An 18,138-nucleotide genomic window follows, 5' to 3' on the forward strand; every position below is an offset into this window, starting at 1 on the left:
TAAGATTTTACATTTTGATAATAAATAACTAAACAATAAGAAACTAAACCTAAACCATCTCAACCTAATAAAATTCTAATTAAATTAGGACTAATAATTAAAAAACCTATAGAAAGAATAAATATTAAAACAATAATAATAAAACGATTTATATTCTTTTCACCAGATATATAATCCTCTCTATAATAAATAACCAAAGAAGAAATATATATAACAAAAGATATAAAAATAAGAGATATTCAATCCAAAATTAAAGTTATAACAACTATAGAACCATTTAAATTGAAAAGCTCTCACTCAACAAAAACTCTATAATCAATTATTAAATAATAAATACCTAAAATAAAAATTATAGTTCTCGAAATAAACAAAGAAAAAAAACTCAAAGAACAAATAGAAAATAAATTCACGGCGTAAGATGAAAAACTTCATATCATTGATTCCACAAAACAATATTTTTAATTAAAATACTTAAGCAAACTAAACAAAGAAATATTCACCCTTTAAACAGAGAATATATAAAGGCAATCAATGTAAAAGTAAAAGATGATATTCACGAAAATAACCAAGAGAACAAGTATAAACACCAGAATAATAATTCCCATGCTGAGAATAAGAATATATATACAAAGTATAAACAGCTCTAAAAAAAGATAAAGAAATCAAAGCAAAGAATCTAAAAGAAGATCAAGATATAATTCTATTTAATAATCTAATTTCACCTACCAAATTTAAAGAAGGAGGAGCAGCCATATTTGATGATCTTAAAAGAAATCATCATAAAGCCATTCTTGGCATCAAATTAATTATACCCTTGTTAATTAATAATCTTCGTCTACCTAAACGTTCATAAATAATATTAGATAAACAAAATAAACCAGAAGAACATAAACCATGACCAACCATTAGAGAAAGAGAAACTACACAACCTCATCAATTCATAGTCATTAATCCACCAATAACCATTCTTATATGAGCAACAGAAAAATATGCAATTAAAGACTTTAAATCAACCTGACGAAAACAAATAAATCTTACAATAACACCCCCAGATAAACCTAAAGACAATCAAAAATAATTAAACTTTAAACCCAAATAAGAAATAACCTTTATAACACGAAAAATACCATAACCACCTAACTTTAATAAAACACCAGCAAGAATTATTCTACCTGAAATAGGGGCCTCTACATGAGCCTTAGGAAGTCATAAATGAACCAAAAACATAGGTATCTCAACTAAAAAAGCCAAAATTATAAATACATAAAACATAAAATAATAAGAACCAAAATCAACCAATAAAGGAAAATATAAAGTATTAGAAAAATCATAAACCTTAAATAAAACTAATAATAAAGGTAATCTAGCAACCAAAGTATAAAAAATTAAATAAACACCAGCCTGCAAACGCTCAGGTTGATAACCCCAACCCAAAATTAAAAGTAAAGTAGGAACTAATCTAGCCTCAAAAAAAATATAAAAAGAAAGAAGACTTAATCTAGCAAATGAACAATAAAGCATAATTATTAAAATCAAAACCATAAAAACAAAAAAATTAGAATGATATGAACTTAAATAAACTGAACCTCTAGCAGTGATTATTAAAGAACAAATCCAAAAACTAAGTAAAATTAAACTAAAAGAAAAATAATCAATACCAAAATAATATCTAATTATATTCAAATCAGCATATAAATAAACACAAATTATAAAAACAAAACCCGACAGAAACATTAAAGAATGAACCAACCATCAACAATTATTTAATAAACAAAGAGGGATCAAAAAAATAGTTATAAATAAATACTTTAACATAAAGATAAACCAAAAGAATTAAAAAAATCATTACCATGAGAACGAATTATTGAAACTAAAATAGAAAGACCTAAAGCACCCTCACAAACAGAAAAAACTAAAAAAATAACAGGAAAAAAATAATCATAATCAAACTCCATAAGAAAAACAATAACTAACACAAATAAAGAAAGAACAATATATTCTAATCTCAAAAGAACCATTAATAAATGTTTACGTTTAGAAGAAAAAACATAAACACCAGCAAAATAAATCAATAAAGAAGTAAAAATAGAGAATATAAACATTAGTTTTAATAGTTTAAAAAAACGCCGGTCTTGTAAACCGGAAATAAGTCCAGCCCCCACTTTTAAAACTTCAGAGGTGGAAAAGCTTCCATCATCGGTCCCCAAAACCGGTATTTTAAATAAACTAACCCCTGAAATGATCAAAATAATAATTATATCATTATCAAATATAATAAATATTAATTTTATTAAATTAAGACACCCAATATCAATAATGCTTTTTATTATCCTTCAAACCTTCCTAGTTGGATTAATAACAGGAACAATAATAGAAAGATATTGATTATCATATATTTTATTTTTAACATTTCTTGGTGGTATACTAGTATTATTTATTTACATTACAAGAATTGCATCAAACGAAATATTTCAGCCTAAATCAATCACTATAATTATTACATTAATAATGTGAGTATTTATCATATTAATATTAATTATTCTAGATATATCTATATTTATAGACTTTTTCAAAAACACCAAAACTATAAATATTGATAATTCAATCAATTATCAAGAAATAACAATATCTTTAGAAAAATTATATAATAGACCAACATTCATTATTACAATAATAATAATAATTTATTTATTTTTAGCACTACTAGCAGTTGTTAAAATCACCAATATTAATCAGGGACCTATTCGTAAAATAAGATAATTACTAATGAATAAACCCTTACGATTAAGACATCCTTTAATTAAAATTATTAATAACTCTTTAATTGACTTACCTGCCCCAACAAATATTTCATTTTGATGAAATTTTGGATCCCTATTAGGGTTATGTTTGGTAATTCAAATCGTAACTGGACTATTTTTAGCTATACATTATACATCAAATATTGAAATAGCATTCAGTAGTGTAGTACACATCTGCCGAGACGTAAATAATGGTTGAATTATCCGAACCTTACACGCAAATGGAGCATCTATATTTTTTATTTGTATTTACTTACATGTAGGACGGGGAATTTACTATGGATCTTATATATATATACATACCTGAATAATTGGTACAGTGATTTTATTTTTAGTTATAGCAACTGCATTTATAGGATATGTCTTACCCTGAGGCCAAATATCTTTTTGAGGTGCAACAGTAATTACTAATTTATTATCAGCAATCCCATACTTAGGAACAGATTTAGTCCAATGAGTATGAGGAGGATTCGCTGTTGATAATGCAACATTAAATCGATTCTTCACATTCCATTTTGTATTACCATTTATTATTGCTGCTATAGCAGCAATTCATTTATTTTTTCTTCACCAAACAGGATCTAATAATCCTCTTGGACTAAATGGAGATATTGAAAAAATTCCATTCCTGTTGAAGAACCTTATATTATAACAGGTCAAATCTTAACAATTATTTACTTCACATATTTCTTAATTAATGTCCATGTCGCAAACGCATGAGATAAATTAATTAAGGAATAAAGTTAATTAGCTTAGGAAAAGCATATGTTTTGAAAACATAAAATTAGAAGTTTAACTCTTCTATTAACTTTTCTCAAAAAATTTCACTAAACAAATGAGATAAATAAAATCTTTAAACCAACAAAGAAAATAAAAAAATTCAAAGATAAATGTAAAAACTTTTTCAAGCTAAGTACATTAATTTATCATAACGGAACCGTGGTAATGTTCCACGAACCCAAATAAAAACAAAAGATATAATAGCAAGCTTAATAAAAAATATAAAAGAATAAAAATCACCACCCAAAAAAATTAAAGCCAATAACATTCTTATGAAGACAATTCTAGTATATTCAGCTAAAAAAATTAAAGTAAAACCACCCGCACCATACTCAATATTAAATCCTGAAACTAACTCAGATTCCCCTTCAGCAAAATCAAAAGGAGTACGATTAGTTTCAGCTAAGCAAGAAGCAAAACAAGCTAAAGCTAAAGGAAAAGAAATAATAATAAATCAACAATAAAGCTGATAGTTTATAAAATCAAACATATTAAAACTACCAATTAAAATAATTAAAGACAATAAAATTAAAGCTAAACTAACTTCATAAGAAATTGTTTGAGCAACAGAACGAAGAGAACCTAATAATGAATAATTTGAATTAGAAGATCAACCAGCAATTATAACAGTATAAACACCTAATCTAGTACAACATAAAAAAAATAAAAATCCATAAGAAAAAGAACACATATAAGTTAAATAAGGAAAAATTACTCAAACGGCTAAAGAAATCATTAAATTAAAAACAGGGGAAAAATAATAAAGTAGGTATTTAGATATAATAGGAATTGGCTGCTCCTTACAAATTAACTTAATAGCATCTCTAAATGGCTGAGGAATTCCAACAAAACCTATCTTATTTGGACCCTTTCGAATCTGAATATAACCTAAAACCTTACGCTCTAATAAAGTTAAAAAGGCAACACTAATTAAAACACAAATAACCAATAAAAGAAAATTCAAAATAAATATAAATAAATCATAAAGTATCAATACTATTTGTAGTAAAAATCTACATAAATGAATTCTAAATTCAACACATTAATCTGTCAAAATAGTAAATAAATTAATATTAATCAATATAACAAAATATATTTTAACCATATGGTCCTTTCGTACTAATATGGATTAACAATCTTAGGATAGAAACCGACCTGGCTCACGCCGGTCTGAACTCAGATCATGTAAGAATTTAAAGGTCGAACAGACCTAATCATTGGGCTCCTGCACCAAAAATTTTTCTTAATCCAACATCGAGGTCGCAATCTGCTTTGTCGATATGAGCTCTCAAAAACAATTACGCTGTTATCCCTAAGGTAACTTAATCTTATGATCATAAATTATGGATCAAAATAACAAACATAAATAAATGATATAATAATGAAGAGTTTATCTATTCTTCATGTCACCCCAACAAAACATCATCATTAAATATAGAAAGACAAACAAAAAACTATATAAAAGTAAAATGTCAACCTCTATATGGTCTTCTCGTCCTAAAGAAGAATTTAAGCCTTTTGACTCAAAAGTTAAATTCAAAAATTTATTAAGAGACAGTTGATTTCTCGTCAAGCCATTCATTCCAGCCACTAATTAAGAGACTAATGATTATGCTACCTTTGCACGGTCAAAATACCGCGGCTCTTTAAAAATACGCTCAGTGAGCAGGCCAGACCTCAAAATATAAACAAGAGGACATGTTTTTGATAAACAGGCGGAAATCAATTTTGCCTAGTTCCTTATAATAAGTTCACAAGGTAAAAATTTCATACAAATAAATATACTAATTCTATCATTATTACAAAAATTTTAAAATTAAATTAATAATCTTAATAAAAAACCTAAAATATTTATAAAATCAAAATAAAAAATAATGAACTAAAACGTAATCTTAAAGATAGCTGGTTTAAAGCTTACTATTATATTTCTATAAAATAAATTATAGGTTATTAACTTCAAAGCTTATCCCTTAAAGAATAAATAAGTTAATATTTTTACTTAAAAAATAAAATAAAAACAAATAACTTTAAAAAATTAAATTTTTTCTTAAGAAACTAGATATCTTGGGAAACGATTAACATCTCATTTCTATAAATAATTTAATAATAATTATGATACATTAACTATAAATTATTTATAAATCAACCCAAATCGAGACAAGTAAAATAAATACTAAAATTTTGATAAACCCTGATACAAAAGGTACAATAAAGAAAATCTACTTAAAAAAATTTAAAATAATATTTCATAAAACACTTACATTACACCAATAAACTATAATTTAAAAAATCAATTCTATAAAATATACTAAGACAAAAATACAATAAAATTATTTATATTAAATAATTAAATAAACAAAAAATAAATATAATAAAATAAATAGTCAAGATATCCTGATTTGCACAGAAAAATTTTCAGTGTAAATGAAACCATTTACTAATAAGTTATATCTTGAAACTCTTCCTAGATACACTTTCCAGTACATCTACTATGTTACGACTTATCTCATCTAAATTGAAGCTACTTTAAAATAAAATAGAATAATCAATAATGAGAGCGACGGGCGATGTGTACACATCTCAGAGCCAATATCAGTTAAATTAAATAAATTAAATTACTATCAAATCCACCTTCATTAACAGTATTTCACTATCAAATCCGTTATAAACAAAAATCTATTGTAACCCACCTCCTCTTAACTATAAGCTGCACCTTGACCTGAAATATTTTATAATTATAAATCTTGAGAATTATAACTCTAAAAAGATTCTCTGATAACGGAGATATACAAACAAATAAATTAAGTAGAGTAAATCGTGTATTATCAATCATGGGGTAGGTTCCTCTGAATGGAATGAGATACCGCCAAATTCTTTGGGTTTAAAGACCTTAACTAATAGTACCCTGGTAAATATAATTAACATTTAAAATAATAGGGTATCTAATCCTAGTTTATTATTTAAATTTCACAGATTCATAAAAAGGGCCACAAATAAATTTTAACATTTCACCTTACAGATTTATATTTCAACCCTAATAATATAAACAACTGTTTTAACCAATAATATTCACTTGTATCAATCGTATAACCGCAGCTGCTGGCACGAATTATGCCGATACTAAATCAATTGCTAAATCCAAAATCACTTGATAATTAAATCAAATTACTGCAAAAAGATCATTTAGTCTAACAAAACTTACATATAATACAAAGAAAAAGTGAATAAACAAGCAAGAATATAACTTTTAAAAATAAAAAATAAGAAAATTTTAAATCTATTAATTCAGGAAAAAATAAAAGATTCAAATATTTAAAGAAAAAAAAAGAAAAAAACCACAAACATAACAAAAAAAAAGAAACGCCCCTATGTATGACCACAACAACTTCTCTATTATATATAATTAAAGATTAATATGGAACATGTATAGCAATAAATGTATTATATTCTTTCTTATTTAATCTTTCTTAGCACTAATAAATAAATAAAGATTAAATAATATAATAAATATATTTTATACAATTATGTAATTTAATATAATATGTTATTAATATGAATTCTTTTTTTTATATAAAGTTAACTTTCATATATATTAGTTAAATAATCTAATTATAGATAATTTACATAATTATATTATTATAATTAATATAATTATTTATATTAATTATAATATTTTATATTTAAATTAATAATTTTATTTATTATATCCAATTGTAATAATATTAAATATTAAATTACATATTATTGTATATATTATATTATAATAACCTATTTTAAGCTAAAAACATAAGTAGCTATAATCCTAGGTAAATAATTGCATTAAAATAATCAATTGATAATGGTAAGATGAACTTATAATACTTTAATTTCAATTAAATGTAATATATTAATATAAATTATTTATTATATATATATATAAATATATAAATATATAAATATGTAAGGTTAATATATATATATATATATATATATATATATATATATATAAATAGGACTTGAGATCAACTTACTTTCATTTATTCCGCTCCTAACAAGAAATAAAAATATAATAATAAATGAATCATCAATTAAATATTTTATTGTCCAAGCAATAGCATCGACAATATTATTATTTTGAATTTTTGCTGATTCAAATAAAATATCCCATGGGATGGGAAACAGAATTTATCCCATCAATAATAATTAGATCTAGACTATTATTAAAGATTGGAGCTGCACCTTTCCATTTCTGATTTCCAGAAGTTATAGGAGCATCAAGATGAAATAATTGTTTAACATTAATAACATGACAGAAAATCGCCCCAATAATGGTCTTATCTTATTGTATTCAATTAAGAACTTTTATTTTAACAATTATTATCTTAAGAATTATTATTGGGGCAATAGGAGGTTTAAATCAAACATCCTTACGACAACTTTTAGCATATTCATCAATCAGACATCTAGGTTGAATAATTAGATCATTAACAGTCAGAGAAAACATCTGAGAACTATACTTCATTATTTACTCACTATTAAGATTAATTATAGTTTTATTATTTAAGCAAATAAATTTATTTTTCATAAATCAAATTTATTCAGCCAGAAATATAAAAACCGAAATTAAATTCATAATATTCTTATCTTTATTATCTTTAGGTGGACTACCACAATTCCTTGGATTCTTACCAAAATGAATTGTAATACAATCATTAATAGAAAACAATATAACAACTATTATAACTATTATAGTTGTATTAACTACAATTACACTCTACTACTATATACGTATTAGATTCTCAGCTCTAATTATATCATACACAGAAAATTCGTGATCTATAAAGATAAAGTCCCAAAAATCAAGAATCATTCTTCCTATAACAGTAATAATTTCAACAATAGGATTGATTTCAACATCAACCTTAATTTCATTATACTAAGGACTTTAGACGTAGAATTTGACACTTATATAACACCAGAACAAGACCTAGAAAATGATGGATTCCGACTACTAGATGTAGATAACCGAACAATCCTACCAATAAATACAGAAGTACGAGTATTAACAAGAGCATCAGATGTTCTACACTCCCCTGAGCAGTTCCTGCATTAGGGGTTAAAATTGATGCAACGCCAGGTCGGTTAAATCAAGGAACATTCACAATAAATCGACCTGGATTATTCTTTGGACAATGCTCAGAAATCTGTGGAGCAAACCACAGATTTATATCAATTGTAATTGAAAGAACTTCAGTAAATTTATTTATTAAGTGATTATCTAAGATAATTTAAGGAGTTAGTTAAAATAAATAACATTAGAGTGTCAATCTAAAGTAACTAAAAAAAATTAGTACACCTTGAAATTCATCAGATGACTGAAAGTAAGTAATGGTCTCTTAAACCAAATAATAGTAAATTAACGACTACTTCTGATGAGGAAATTATATCCAAATCCCTCAAATATCCCCTCTTATATGATTCTCACTATTCATTATATTTTCAGCTACATTAATCTTGTTTAATCAAATAAACTTCTTCTCATTTAAACCTAACCTTATTAAAAGAGCAGAAAAAGGAACAATTGAAATAAAAAACTTAAATTGAAAATGATAACAAATCTATTCTCAACATTTGACCCATCAACTAACATCTTTAATTTATCATTAAATTGAACTAGAACATTTCTAGGACTATTATTAATCCCATCACTATTTTGACTTACACCATCACGAATTAACATTATCTGAAATAAACTAAATTTAACCTTACATAATGAATTTAAAACACTTCTTGGACCAAAATCATTTAATGGAACAACATTCATTTTCATCTCAATTTTTATTATAATATTATTTAACAATTTCATAGGATTATTCCCTTATATTTTTACTAGAACAAGACATTTAGCATTAACATTTGCAATGGCCCTACCTATATGGCTAAGATTTATATTATTTGGATGAATTAACCATACTAATCATATATTTACACACCTTGTACCACAAGGTACACCGCCTGCATTAATATCATTTATAGTACTAATTGAAACAATTAGTAATGTTATTCGACCAGGTACATTAGCAGTACAGTTGGCAGCAAATATAATTGCAGGACACTTATTATTAACCTTATTAGTAAACACAGGACCATCTATAGCAATAAACTTAATCTCATTACTAATTATTGGACAAATACTTCTATTAATTCTAGAATCAGCAGTAGCAATAATTCAAGCTTATGTTTTCTCAATTCTAAGAACTCTATATTCTAGAGAAGTATATTAAACCTATGTTAACAACTCACTCAAACCACCCATTCCACTTAGTAGACTATAGACCTTGACCATTAACAGGAGCAATTGGAGCAATAGTCCTAGTATCAGGACTAGCAAAATGATTCCACCTATTTAATATTAACTTATTCATAATTGGATTTGGAATTACCCTACTAACTATAATTCAATGATGACGAGATGTAGTACAAGAAGGAACATATCAAGGATTACATACAGGATTTGTATCAATTGGATTACGATGAGGAATAATTTTATTTATTGCATCAGAGGTATTATTTTTCGTTTCTTTTTTTTGAGCATTCTTTAGAAGAAGATTAGCACCAACAATTGAACTAGGAATACTATGACCTCCAATAGGAATTCAACCCTTTAACCCTATACAAATTCCATTACTTAATACAGCTATTCTTTTAGCATCAGGAGTAACAGTAACATGAGCACATCATAGTTTAATGGAATGTAATCATACTCAAGCACTACAAGGATTATTCTTCACAGTGTTATTAGGACTATACTTTACAATACTTCAAGCATATGAAGATTGAGAAGCACCTTTTACCATTGCAGATGCAGTTTATGGATCAACATTCTTTGTTGCAACAGGATTCCATGGTTTACACGTAATTATTGGAACAATCTTTTTATCAACATGTCTACTTCGACACTCAATAAATCAATTTTCACCAAGACATCACTTTGGATTTGAAGCAGCAGCATGATACTGACACTTCGTAGACGTAGTATGATTATTCTTATATATCTCTATTTATTGATGAGGTAGATAATTGTTTTTCTAGTATAAATAGTACATTTGACTTCCAATCAGAAAGCTTGATATAAATCAAGAAAAACATTTCTAATTCTATCAACAAGAGTTTTCATTAGATTTATTATTCCAATAATTGTTATAATCCTGGCAACAACACTATCAAAAAAATTAATTAATGATCGAGAAAAAAGATCACCATTTGAATGTGGGTTTGATCCAAAAAGATCAGCACGAATACCATTCTCAATACGATTCTTCCTAATTGCAGTAATCTTTTTAATTTTTGATGTAGAAATTGCACTAATTCTACCAATTGTAATTATTTTTAAAACTTCAGACATTATAATCTGAACAGTATCAACAATATTTTTATTCTAGTTCTATTAGGAGGACTATACCATGAATGAAACCAAGGAGCATTACAATGAGCAGAATAAAGGGTTGTAGTTAAATATAACATTTGGGTTGCGTTCAAAAAGTATTGATATTATCAATCAACCTTAAATAGAATAAGAAGCGAAATATTGCAGTCAGTTTCGACCTGGAAGATTGGTATGTACTACCCTTATTCTTATTAATTGAAGCCAAAAAGAGGCGTATTACTGTTAATAATATAATTGAACTATAATAGTTCCAATTAAGGAAATGTAAAGCCAATATGAAAGCTGCTAACTTTTTATATTAGCGGTTAAACTCCGTTAACATTTCTAAAATTTATATAGTTTAAATAAAACATTTCATTTTAACTGTAAAAATATTATATCTATATTTATAAATACTTAAAAGTAAAAATACTTCCTTAACATCTTCATTGTCACGCTCTAATTATAAGCTATTTAAGTAAACGAAAAACAATATTACCAAAATAAATATTCAAAAAATAAAAGTTAAAAGATAAATCTTGAAATTAGAATCATATCAACCTTGAATATAACCAATTAAATAAATAAATAATCTATATAAACCTTGACCACCAAGTAATTCACCTCAACCATAATCAAATGACTTAGATGAATAATAACCTATTTTTAAAGGAATATATCTAATAAACTTAGTTGAAAGAAAAGGTATAAATCATATAGAACCAGCAAATCTAACAAAAGAAAGTATACTTAAAGAAAATAAATTATGAGAAAAATCAAAATTAGAAATAAGATAACCTAAATAAGCACCTAAAATAACAACTGTAATAGTTAAAAACTTTAAATAATAAGGTAAAGCAATCACATGAGGAATAGGAAAAATTAATCAAGATAAAAGACTACCACCAAAAACAACAACAAACAATAGACCAATTATTCCAAATGAAATATAATAACCCTTATCATCAAAAGAAAATCTAGAATAAAAATTATTATCACCAGATATTGAATAATAAAACAAACGAAAAGAATAAGAAGCAGTTAAACCAGTAGAAAAAAAATAAAGAAAAAAAATTAAACAATTAATTCATCTTAAACAAACCATCTCAAGAATTAAATCCTTTGAATAAAATCCCGCTAAAAAAGGTATTCCACACAAAGATAAACTAGAAATATTAAAACAAACTGAAGTTAAAGGTATGAAATTAACAATTGATCCTATAAAACAAATATCCTGAGAATCCTTCAAATTATGAATTATTGAACCTGCACATATAAATAATAATGCCTTAAATAAAGCATGAGCCAATAAATGAAAAAATGCAAGCTTTGGATAACCTATAGCCAAAATTCTTATTATTAAACCAAGTTGTCTTAAAGTAGAAAGAGCAATAATCTTCTTTAAATCAAACTCAAAATTAGCGCCCAATCCAGCCATAAATATAGTTATACAACCAATTAAAAGTAAAAATCAACCACAATTATAAGTATCCAATATTGGTCTAAAACGAATTAATAAATAAACACCAGCAGTAACAAGAGTAGAAGAATGAACTAAAGCAGAAACAGGAGTAGGAGCTGCTATAGCAGCAGGAAGTCATGAAGAGAAAGGAATCTGAGCTCTCTTATTGTAGCTGCTAAAACAATTAATATAGTAATGAGCTTTATTTCAAAAGAATTAGAAATAAAATCATAATAATAAATATAATTTCAACCACCAAAATTTAACATTCATGCAATAGAAATTAAAATAGCAACATCACCAATACGATTAGAAAGTGCAGTTAATATACCAGCACTATAAGATTTTACATTTTGATAATAAATAACTAAACAATAAGAAACTAAACCTAAACCATCTGTACCTAATAAAATTCTAATTAAATTAGGACTAATAATTAAAAAACCTATAGAAAGAATAAATATTAAAACAATAATAATAAAACGATTTATATTCTTTTCACCAGATATATAATCCTCTCTATAATAAATAACCAAAGAAGAAATATATATAACAAAAGATATAAAAATAAGAGATATTCAATCCAAAATGAAAGTTATAACAACTATAGAACCATTTAAATTGAAAAGCTCTCACTCAACAAAAACTCTATAATCAATTATTAAATAATAAATACCTAAAATAAAAATTATAGTTCTCGACATAAACAAAGAAAAAAAACTCAAAGAACAAATAGAAAATAAATTCACGGCCTAAGATGAAAAACTTCATATCATTGATTCCACAAAACAATATTTTTAATTAAAATACTTAAGCAAACTAAACAAAGAAATATTCACCCTTTAAACAGAGAATATTTAAAGGCAATCAATGTAAAAGTAAAAGATGATATTCACGAAAATAACCAAGAGAACAAGTTAAACACCAGAATAATAATTCCCATGCTGAGAATAAGAATATATATACAAAGTATAAACAGCTCTAAAAAAAGATAAAAAAATCAAAGCAAAGAATCTAAAAGAAGATCAAGATATAATTCTATTTAATAATCTAATTTCACCTACCAAATTTAAAGAAGGAGGAGCAGCCAAATTTGATGATCTTAAAAGAAATCATCATAAAGCCATTCTTGGCATCATATTAATTATACCCTTGTTAATTAATAATCTTCGTCTACCTAAACGTTCATAAATAATATTAGATAAACAAAATAAACCAGAAGAACATAAACCATGACCAACCATTAGAGAAAGAGAACCTACACAACCTCATCAATTCATAGTCATCAATCCACCAATAACCATTCTTATATGAGCAACAGAAGAATATGCAATTAAAGACTTTAAATCAACCTGACGAAAACAAATAAATCTTACAATAACACCCCCAGATAAACCTAAAGACAATCAAAAATAATTAAACTTTAAACCCAAATAAGAAATAACCTTTATAACACGAAAAATACCATAACCACCTAACTTTAATAAAACACCAGCAAGAATTATTCTACCTGAAATAGGGGCCTCTACATGAGCCTTAGGAAGTCATAAATGAACCAAAAACATAGGTATCTTAACTAAAAAAGCCAAAATTATAAATACATAAAACATAAAATAATAAGAACCAAAATCAACCAATAAAGGAAAATATAAAGTATTAGAAAAATCATAAACCTTAAATAAAACTAATAATAAAGGTAATCTAGCAACCAAAGTATAAAAAATTAAATAAACACCAGCCTGCAAACGCTCAGGTTGATAACCCCAACCCAAAATTAAAAGTAAAGTAGGAACTAATCTAGCCTCAAAAAAAATATAAAAAGAAAGAAGACTTAATCTAGCAAATGAACAATAAAGCATAATTATTAAAATCAAAACCATAAAAACAAAAAAATTAGAATGATATGAACTTAAATAAACTGAACCTCTAGCAGTGATTATTAAAGAACAAATCCAAAAACTAAGTAAAATTAAACTAAAAGAAAAATAATCAATACCAAAATAATATCTAATTATATTCAAATCAGCATATGAATAAACACAAATTATAAAAACAAAACCCAACAGAAACATTAAAGAATGAACCAACCATCAACAATTATTTAATAAACAAAGAGGGATCAAAAAAATAGTTATAAACAAATACTTTAACATAAAGATAAACCAAAAGAATTAAAAAAATCATTACCATGAGAACGAATTATTGAAACTAAAATAGAAAGACCTAAAGCACCCTCACAAACAGAAAAAACTAAAAAAATAACAGGAAAAAAATAATCATAATCAAACTCAATAAGAAAAACAATAACTAACATAAATAAAGAAAGAACAATATATTCTAATCTCAAAAGAACCATTAATAAATGTTTACGTTTAGAAGAAAAAACATAAACACCAGCAAAATAAATCAATAAAGAAGTATAAAATAGAGAATACAAACATTAGTTTTAATAGTTTAAAAAAAACGCCGGTCTTGTAAACCGGAAATAAGTCCAGCCCCCACTTTTAAAACTTCAGAGGTGGAAAAGCTTCCATCATCGGTCCCCAAAACCGGTATTTTAAATAAACTAACCCCTGAAATGATCAAAATAATAATTATATCATTATCAAATGTAATAAATATTAATTTTATTAAATTAAGACACCCAATATCAATAATGCTTTTTATTATCCTTCAAACCTTCCTAGTTGGATTAATAACAGGAACAATAATAGAAAGATATTGATTATCATATATTTTATTTTTAACATTTCTTGGTGGTATACTAGTATTATTTATTTACATTACAAGAATTGCATCAAACGAAATATTTCAGCCTAAATCAATCACTATAATTATTACATTAATAATGTGAGTATTTATCATATTAATATTAATTATTCTAGATATATCTATATTTATAGACTTTTTCAAAAACACCGAAACTATAAATATTGATAATTCAATCAATTATCAAGAAATAACAATATCTTTAGAAAAATTATATAATAGACCAACATTCATTATTACAATAATAATAATAATTTATTTATTTTTAGCACTACTAGCAGTTGTTAAAATCACCAATATTAATCAGGGACCTATTCGTAAAATAAGATAATTACTAATGAATAAACCCTTACAATTAAGACATCCTTTAATTAAAATTATTAATAACTCTTTAATTGACTTACCTGCCCCAACAAATATTTCATTTTGATGAAATTTTGGATCCCTATTAGGGTTATGTTTGGTAATTCAAATCGTAACTGGACTATTTTTAGCTATACATTATACATCAAATATTGAAATAGCTTTCAGTAGTGTGGTACACATCTGCCGAGACGTAAATAATGGTTGAATTATCCGAACCTTACACGCAAATGGAGCATCTATGTTTTTTATTTGTATTTACTTACATGTAGGACAGGGAATTTACTATGGATCTTATATATATATACATACCTGAATAATTGATACAGTGATTTTATTTTTAGTTATAGCAACTGCATTTATAGGATATGTCTTACCCTGAGGCCAAATATCTTTTTGAGGTGCAACAGTAATTACTAATTTATTATCAGCAATCCCATACTTAGGAACAGATTTAGTCCAATGAGTATGAGGAGGATTCGCTGTTGATAATGCAACATTAAATCGATTCTTCACATTCCATTTTGTATTACCATTTATTATTGCTGCTATAGCAGCAATTCTTTTATTTTTTCTTCACCAAACAGGATCTAATAATCCTCTTGGACTAAATGGAGATATTGAAAAAATTCCATTCCATCCATACTTTACCTTTAAGGATTCTATTACATTTGTAATAATAACATCATTATTAATTATACTATGTTTAATTAATCCTTACCTATTAGGAGATCCAGATAACTTTGTACCTGCCAACCCATTAGTAACACCAGTTCACATTCAACCAGAATGATATTTCCTATTTGCATATGCAATTCTACGATCTATCCCTAATAAGTTAGGAGGTGTTATTGCATTATTTTTATCAATTAGAATCTTAATAATTTTACCATTTTATAATAAAACACCATTCCGAGGCATTCAATTTTACCCTATTAATCAAATTTTATTCTGAATTATAGTAGTTGTTGTATGCTTACTAACGTGAATTGGTAAACGACCTGTTGAAGAACCTTATATTATAACAGGTCAAATCTTAACAATTATTTACTTCACATATTTCTTAATTAATGTCCATGTCGCAAACGCATGAGATAAATTAATTAAGGAATAAAGTTAATTAGCTTAGGAAAAGCATATGTTTTGAAAACATAAAATTAGAAGTTTAACTCTTCTATTAACTTTTCTCAAAAAATTTCACTAAACAAATGAGATAAATATAATCTTTAAACCAACAAAGAAAATAAAAAAATTCAAAGATAAAGGTAAAAAACTTTTTCAAGCTAAGTACATTAATTTATCATAACGGAACCGTGGTAATGTTCCACGAACCCAAATAAAACCAAAAGATATAATAGCAAGCTTAATAAAAAATATAAAAGAATAAAAATCACCACCCAAAAAAATTAAAGCCAATAACATTCTTATGAAGACAATTCTAGTATATTCAGCTAAAAAAATTAAAGTCAAACCACCCACACCATACTCAATATTAAATCCTGAAACTAACTCAGATTCCCTTTCAGGAAAATCAAAAGGAGTACGATTAGTTTCAGCTAAGCAAGAAGCAAAACAAGCTAAAGCTAAAGGAAAAGAAATAATAATAAATCAACAATAAAGCTGATAGTTTATAAAATCAAACATATTAAAACTACCAATTAAAATAATTAAAGACAATAAAATTAAAGCTAAACTAACTTCATAAGAAATTGTTTGAGCAACAGAACGAAGAGAACCTAATAATGAATAATTTGAATTAGAAGATCAACCAGCAATTATAACAGTATAAACACCTAATCTAGTACAACATAAAAAAAATAAAAATCCATAAGAAAAAGAACACATATAAGTTAAATAAGGAAAAATTACTCAAACGGCTAAAGAAATCATTAAATTAAAAACAGGGGAAAAATAATAAAGTAGGTAATTAGATATAATAGGAATTGGCTGCTCCTTACAAATTAACTTAATAGCATCTCTAAATGGCTGAGGAATTCCAACAAAAGCTACCTTATTTGGACCCTTTCGAATCTGAATATAACCTAAAACCTTACGCTCTAATAAAGTTAAAAAGGCAACACTAATTAAAACACAAATAACCAATAAAAGAAAATTCAAAATAAATATAAATAAATCATAAAGTATCAATACTAATTGTAGAAAAAATCTACATAAATGAATTCTAAATTCAACACATTAATCTGTCAAAATAGTAAATAAATTAATATTAATCAATATAAAAAAAAATATTTTAACCATATGGTCCTTTCGTACTAATATGGATTAACAATCTTAGGATAGAAACCGACCTGGCTCACGCCGGTCTGAACTCAGATCATGTAAGAATTTAAAGGTCGAACAGACCTAATCATTGGGCTCCTGCACCCAAAATTTTTCTTAATCCAACATCGAGGTCGCAATCTGCTTTGTCGATATGAGCTCTCAAAAACAATTACGCTGTTATCCCTAAGGTAACTTAATCTTATGATCATAAATTATGGATCAAAATAAGAAACATAAATAAATGATATAATAATGAAGAGTTTATCCATTCTTCG

General features: G+C 25.8%; 1 long non-coding RNA gene across 1 annotated transcript in view; it reads right to left on the reverse strand.

The window, feature by feature from the left end:
- Positions 1 to 571: 571 nt before the first annotated feature.
- Positions 572 to 18,138, reverse strand: part of LOC126313206 (uncharacterized) — a 42,268-nt gene continuing 24,701 nt past the window's right edge. The window contains exon 3 of the long non-coding RNA XR_007555078.1: positions 572 to 920. This is a non-coding gene — a long non-coding RNA (uncharacterized LOC126313206). The remainder of the gene's footprint in view (positions 921 to 18,138) is intronic.

Source organism: Schistocerca gregaria, unplaced genomic scaffold, assembly GCF_023897955.1.
Source record: "Schistocerca gregaria isolate iqSchGreg1 unplaced genomic scaffold, iqSchGreg1.2 ptg000470l, whole genome shotgun sequence".
In the NCBI taxonomy this organism is placed as follows: domain Eukaryota; kingdom Metazoa; phylum Arthropoda; class Insecta; order Orthoptera; family Acrididae; genus Schistocerca; species Schistocerca gregaria.